Source organism: Pteropus medius, unplaced genomic scaffold, assembly GCF_902729225.1.
Source record: "Pteropus medius unplaced genomic scaffold, Ma_sr-lr_union100, whole genome shotgun sequence".
NCBI lineage: Eukaryota > Metazoa > Chordata > Mammalia > Chiroptera > Pteropodidae > Pteropus > Pteropus medius.
In genome coordinates this window covers 9,678,297-9,685,835 of record NW_024350927.1, presented here as the reverse complement: position 1 = coordinate 9,685,835, position 7,539 = coordinate 9,678,297, and positions in this window count along the sequence as shown.

Sequence of the window (7,539 nt, the reverse complement as noted above, 5' to 3'; positions counted from 1 at the left end):
GGGGTCGGTGGTTCAACGTGAATTTGGGGGACACAAGCATTCAGTCTGTGACACCTCCCAGCAACCATGAGGCAGGAGCCACCGTTATCCCAATGTTATCGATAGAAGGACAGGGGTGACGTCACTGGTCTGGGCCCCAGCGCTCCGAAGTGGCTTGGCTAAGATCCGGGTCCCACGACCAGCTCTGGGGGCCGAGCTCTGAACAGCTGCACTGCCCCGCCCTGGGGACCGAGCGGGGAGCAGGCAGGTGGGAGGCACAGGGCCTCAGGACGCCGCGGAGGCGGGTGCCAAAGAGCAGGTTCTGACTCTGCCTCCTACTGGAAGTACCACCTGGATGCACGGGAAAGAGGGTGACACCCCCCGTCATGGCAGTGAGCATTCCCGAGCTCCACCGCACATCCCACTATGAACCCTCCGCCCTCACCAAGCCCACGGGAGGGTCTGCACGCCCGCCCGCACACTGGGAGGGCTGCGTGTCTCATCCGGGCCGCCAGCCGTCCAAAGGCAAGGTCTCACCCCGGGCTCTCCTCCAGGACACGCACTGAACTGCCCCCCAGAGCAGCTGCTGGGCTAAAAATATCCTCACCTCACGAGGCTGCCGTGGGGTTAAATGTCTCAAACTTAGAAGGCACCTGCCTCCCCCACCCCCCAACCTCAAACAAGCCTTCACAGGCCGATGCCCGACCACGGGGACGGTCACAGCTGCCCGCCTGTGTGCTTGGGCCTCGGGGTCTGACCAGAGGATTCTGGGCGTGGAGAAAGCCCAGTGTCGTCAGCCCCTATCCCCAAGTGCAGGTTCCAGAGGGGTGTTCATCTAGCCTTGTGTGTTTAGGAACTCGCCAGAATGAAACAGAAAACAGCCTCATCTGTCTGACACATCACTCGCAGAATACATTTTGGCTAAGTGAGCAAATGGATGGAACAGGAACCGGCTGGACGGCTGACCGCTCTGCCTGAAGGCAAGCTGACCCAAGTGGGCGTGCGTCGTAATTTCCGACCCTGTCGGTTGCTCGGAGGCACAGAGGCTTTGAACCCTTGCAGCTCTCAGCAGGTACTTGTACACTGCAGGGGACACCCGATTCCTACGGGGCGAGTTATCCGTCTCCTGCGATAACGTGAGACACTGTATCGCTCTCACGGACGTGTGAGGACATGGCACTGGCTTCCTGACGCCCATCAGGACCCTGCCATCCCACCGCAGGTCACAGGGTCACTGGCGCCTGCAGGAAGGGAGGCCGGGGTGTGGTTTCTGGGGCTTCCAGCCCCCGGGAGCAGGAGCGAGCTTAGAAGGGAGGTTATGGTGCTGACTGCCACAGGCCACAGCCAGCCCATGACCTTCAGAAGGTCTTGACGGGACAGTCACGCATTTATAAATCTCTGCTTATTGCCTGAGTTCTGCTTGGAGCAGGAAGTCCCGTGAGGGCAGCGGTCAGGCTGTTTCATGCACCTGGCACCTGGCACCTGGGACCGAGCGCCGTGATTGCTCGTTGCGTGAAGAACAAGGTAGTAGTTGATTTCTCCCCTCAGCGTATGTGCGGGGCACAGACCGTGGGCCTCTTCCTGATAGGCACAGCCACCTCCGAGCAGGCGCCTGGTAGGGCGGGATTGTCACATAGTCCCCTGATCTGATGCTCCCCAGGGGGCCCCGGCTGTTCCCATTTTCTAGATGCAAGGACCATGGTCAGGGAGGGTCTCTAACACGTCTGAGACCGGGCAGCTGGTAAGTGGTGGAGGCAGGACTTAAAATTATTTGTTTAATTAAACAAACAAACACACAAAAACCGTCTCCTTCTGATGGTCCTGAGCTTCCTTTTGTTTGTGCTGGTTTGGGGGTCTCGGTCCTGGGCGAGTGGGGGTGGGGGGGCGGGGGCAGCTCTTCTAATACTGTTGCTCCTCAAAATATGCCCTGGATTCGATCGTCGCTTTGCGTAGCTCGGAGACGAGGACGAGAAGCTCCTTCAGCTCACTGGGGAAGCCGTGGGCTCCGCACAGCTTTCAAACGCCTCCTCCAGACCCCGCGGCCCTCCGCTGCCATCACCCAGTCTTCTGCTGGCTCCTGCGGCAAAGGACAACGGATCAAACCCAGAGCCAGAGTCGCTGTCTGGTGGGAGACTCGGCGTCGCCTCCGGCTCCTGCGTGAAATTTCCAAAAACGCTGGAACCATAAACGGACGCCGCGTTCCTTAGCTCCGCCGCCCCCATCCCAGGGCCGAACTCGGCCAAGGACGCGCCGCTGCGCTTCGGCGAGACAGGCACAGATCGAGATGCATGGTGGGTAATGGGAACACGCGACTCGGAGCCCACGCGTGCGTTTCTACTTAGGCTGTGGATTCCAGACGCATCTCGGTCTTCCTCTTCGAGGACAGCATTTAGCAGAGTGGGTAAAAATCCCGCCCTACAAGCTGAGGCTCTTGAAGGTCTGAAGGCCGACGCTGCGTTCCAGCAGCGCTGCGGGGAAGCGCTTGCCCGCTCTGTCCGCTGATGCTCACGTTCGGCTGAGAGTTATGGAAAATTGAAATAAAGTGTCACTCGACCTAATGAAAGATCCAGTTTTCTTGCCTAATGGGAAGTCCGTAGATAAGTAATTTGAGGTTCGTACTGATGTCCACGGTGCCTTGGGACATCTGCCTGCTTCTGTCCTTTTGCTTTGACATTCTTGCTGTGCAGCCGCCACACTCATACCTGTCACCTCCTGGCTACAACATGGCTGCTCCATCTCCTGCATCCCAGCTGCATTCCAGGCAAGGAATAAGGACAAGAAAGAAAGCAAAAGCTGCGTGCTAAAGGGTCAGCCCCTCCTGAAGAACTTGCTAAAAGTCTAATCGAGCAATTTCTGCTTGCATCTCATTGGCCAGAACTGTGTCACAGGCCACCCTAAGTACAAGGGAGGCTGGAATGTATAAACTTTGGGCCTGGGCAGTTATCATCCCCGCCCCCCACCAAAATTCAGTTAGTAAGGAGGTGGATAGTGAGTGGTCAGGCGGCCTCGAGTAACTGCAGACACATTTCTTAGAGCAGGGGTCCCCAACCCCTGGGCCACGGACCGGTACCGGTCTGTGGCCTGTCAGTTACTAGGCCGTACAGGAGGTGAGCGGCAGGCGAGTGAGCAAAGCTTCATTCGTATCTGCAGCCGCTCCCCAGCGCTGGCATCACCGCCTCAGCTCCGCCTCAGATCATCAGGCATTGGATTCTCATAGGAGCCCCGGTCCCTGGTGCCTCAAAGGTTGGGGACCGCTGGCTTAGAGGACTAAACAAAAATCGACATTTCATAAAAGCGCAGTTTCGAAGGTGAATTAAGGGCCATTGCTGATGGTACAGAGACCAGCTGTACTGCACGCAAGATGGCGCTGCGGTGGGGCGGGAGCTGGCAGCTCAGACGCCTCTGTCTTGTGCGCATGTCACCTGCCAGGTCCTCTGCGTTTTGAGGCCTTCAGAAAGCGGGGAGCGAAATGGGGGGAGCGTGGCTCTCTCTGAAGGGGTCTCCGTGTGTTACACTTGGTGTTGGGTAGGCCTGGACTGGGTCACCGAGACATCCCGTCCCTGCCCAGTGATCTCCAACGATAGGCGGATCTCTGCACATGTGCGTGTGACCAGGCCTGGCACCCGGGCATCCCAGTGTTGAAATACCTCCCTCCGCACCACTTGGAAACTGCCCGTGAACTTCGCCAGCACCGCCCTGGCTTGCTCAGGTCCTGGCCCAGGCCCCCTGCTTGGCTCTGCGGCCAGCCTCCATGTGGTGCCCGAGCTGCAGTGGTAAATATTTTAGACGTTAGGCCCAGCCAGGGTGAGCCTGCCGGCCTCTCGTGGTTGCAGAGGTTAAGTTAGATCACACATGTAAAATTCATCATGGTGCTTGACGCTTATAGACCGGGGTGAATCTCAGGCCACGGAGCACAAACCAGCTGGGTATTTGCCCTGAGTCAGGGCACTCAATAAGTGACATGTCTTCCTCCCTCCTTGGTGTGTTCCGGAAGCCTCTCAAGCCCAATGATAACGGCTCGGACAAGGCATTGTTAGAGGAAGTGGTTTTTCTGCTCAATTACTCTCCAGATTGGCTGTGAGCAGTCAAGATGCCACCTAAGCTGCTGCTTGGGAAGATGGGGTCTGACAATTCCTGGCTGAGGAAGGAAGTCTTAGAAGGGTCTGCTGCTTTTTGCTGCATTAAGAATGGATTTCTTAGTAGATCCTGAGCTCCAAAATAATTTCTAAAAATAACGACAATGAGGTGATGGTGATGATGGTGATGGCCCATTTATTTTTTTTATTTGCGACCGCGATTGACGCCGATGGCGCCAGTGGATGGTGATGGGCCGATCTAAGACCATGATGGCGGATGATGATGGTGGCGATGATGTAAGATGATATCGCGATTTCTATGATGACGGTGGCGATGGCGGCGGATGACGGGTGATGGTGGCGACGACGGCGGATGATGGCGGTTTGGTGACGATGGCGGCGATGTATGATGATGGTGCGTGACGGCGAGACGATTTACGGTGATGGCGACGCCGATGGCGGCGTGATGGCGTGGACGATTTTTTATGATATCTGCGACGGCGGCGGCGACGGCGACGACGGCGATGACGGCGACGACGGCGGCGTGACGACGGCGATAAAGTGGCAGGGCGGCATTAAGCGGATGACGGCGCAGATGCAGGCGGCGATGACGATGGGCGATGGGTGACGGCGGAATGACGGCGGCGATAAAGTGATGCGGCGATGGTGATGTATGACGATGATGGTGATGGCGGATGGCGATGATGGTGATTGCGATGGTGATGGTGATGATGGTGGCATTTATGATGATGATTATGTGATGGTGATGATGGATGATGGTGGGCGTGATATGATGGGTGACAGGATGGCGATTTATGGTGATGTGTGCGTGACAGGATGATGGTGGTGATGATATGATGGTGGTGGATGATGATGGTGATGGTGATGGCGATGGTGATGGTGATGGAAGATAGTGATGGTGGTGGATGGTGATGGGGTGATGGTGATAATGATGGTGTGATGGTGATGGTGATGGTGATGATGGTGATAGTGATGGTGATGAGGTGATGATGATGATGATAGTGATGGTGATAATTTTTCTTTACTAATCACAGCTCCACCCTCTAGACAGAAGCACAGCCTACAAAGGTGCATTATCTGATCATCTTTTCAGTTAGAGTTGAGCCAGTCACCCCATCACCCAATCATTGTTGGCAAGCGTCTGCCTCTGAGTTTCCAGCATCCGTCAGGTGTCTGACTCAGGTGGTGATGAAGCCTCATCCACAATACTCCTAGCCTTGAGGTTCGAGGCTCTATCTAGAGGTCAGAAGTAGAGAATGGTGTGCAAACGTGGAATGCTGGGCAGAAAACATGCTTTCTTCTTTTGAATGACTTCTGGCATTGTCAAGTTCAGGGGCTCAGTGAAAACAAGTTATAAATTATCTTCTTGAATTACAGATACCTACTGGTCAGTGTAGATTATATGTGTATGCAAAGTGTCATTTGCTCCTTCTTGTGAGAGGGTTATTTATACCTTTCACCCCATTGATGTTAGCCTGGCCATGTCACTTGCTTTGGACAGTGAGATGCACATAGAAGGGGCCTGTGCCCCTCTCCACGGAGGTCTGCGGGCCATGGCGAGGTTCTGCCAGGACTCCTTGCCCTGGGTGACTTGCCAGGGATGCCCAGGTAAGAGCAGCTCCTTCCGGTTGGGTCTGAGAGTGAACACAACGGGCATCAGGGCTGATGGCAGCTGTTGGTGGTTATGAACATGAGCAGGTGATCAAATTGTTGGATTCAGGCTTCGAGCTCTTGGGGTCGTCTGTCGCTACAACATGACCCAGTCTGGGCTGGCCAGGGTGGCTCGTGGATTGATCCGGAAGAGACAGTGAAAGTCTGGACTCACTGCTATCCAACTTTGCCTCTTCTGTCTGGAGCCAAGGGTCCCTGGACTAGCCAGTAGCAGGACCCCTCCCGGGTCAGGCCGCCTTTGCTATGTGCTTGCCCTGTTGGAGACCTTTTCCTGTGGGGCGTACCCACTCCTGGGGCCCCTCGTCCCCTGGTGCTTTCTGCGGCCCCAGGGCTCAGCGAACAGGCCGGGCGCACCCTCTCTTCACCTGCTAGCGGGACTCAGAGCCCAGGCGCCGTAAGGCTCCCCCGCAGCCCCCTCATGTTATCCGTGAGATGAACCAAGACTCTCACCTGTTCGTGTCCCAATCGTCCCCTTTTCCCCTTAATACCCAAGCCGTCCGTCTGGAGCAGCATCCTGAGAACGTCGTGGAGACGGGCGTCGCTTCCCGCATCCCTCTCCTCCCCCCAGGCCCAGAGGCTTCTGAAACCTGAGGAGAAGGGGAGCGTCCTCACCTCTTTCCCGACTCAGCCACCAGTTCCTGCCCCTCCTTGTCCCAGGCCTCCCCCCGACCACTAGGACAGCATTCAAAGGGTGTCATTTTGTTTTGCAAATAAAAGCTCTTTTCCCTCCAAGTGGCCAGGAAAACCCATCGACACAGAATCCCTACGAGCCTCGTCATGAGGGTTTTCCTCTGTCCTGGGCCAGCTCACCATCTTCCATCTTCGGCAGCCCCCCCCCACCTGCTGGGGGGGCCCGTCGCTTGCTCAGAGCAGACCTAAGGCCACCTTGTCCTCCTTCTGACACACGAGTGTATGTGAGCCAGCAGTAGGGACAGGGACCTGGGATTCTGTCCTGGTCATCGTCCTGTGAGTCACTATGTGTGTGTGGGGAGGGGGAGGGCGGGGCTCAGCTTCTCTCTTCCGCCTCTGACCAGGGTGCCTGGCCCTTGCCCTCGGCCCGGCTGTGCAGCCACGAGCAGCCTCACTGGGAAGCAGCTCAGGGGGTGGTGGGAGAGACCTGCAAACTTACGAAGGCGACTTAGGGTCCCTTCCCCACCCCTCCCCCACCACCACATGCAAACTTTATTGGGGGAGGGGCTAGTTAGGCAGGGGACAGAGAAGAGGGTAGTGTGAATGCTTTCAAGAAACGTATAATAATTTTAATCAGCATCTTCCCTTCCATTTAAAAGCACGAATTCAGCTACCTAATCAAATGTCATGCTTCAGACACGATCTCCTGGAGGGAAAAGCGAGCAGTGGAGGCTCCATCTGGCTTCGGATGGTTTTAAAAATAGTCAGGCCTGTGAAGGCCATTAGGTAAGTGGCCTGAGAGCCTGGAAGAGGACCTCCTGTGGGGCCGCACGACTGCTTTGTTGGGAAAATAGGGTTGGGCAGAGGTGAGGGGGTCGGAGAGGCCTCGTGGTATCCTGGGGTTCAGGGGTACAGGAAGTGACAGGGAACCTAGGATCTTTCCACAGAGGGTACATCTGAAAACTTCCCCTTTGCACTTGCTGCAGCCGGTAGGTGTTCGTGCGTGGGTGTGCACGCGCGTGTGTACACACGGGCACGTGTGTGTGACTGTGCGTTGGGTACGGGGTGACAGGCTCATTCTCCCAATTCTCAGGAGAGAAGAAAAATGATACGGTCTCAAGCGTGAGATGCCCTGGAGGTAAGGAAGCCGGTTACACTCACT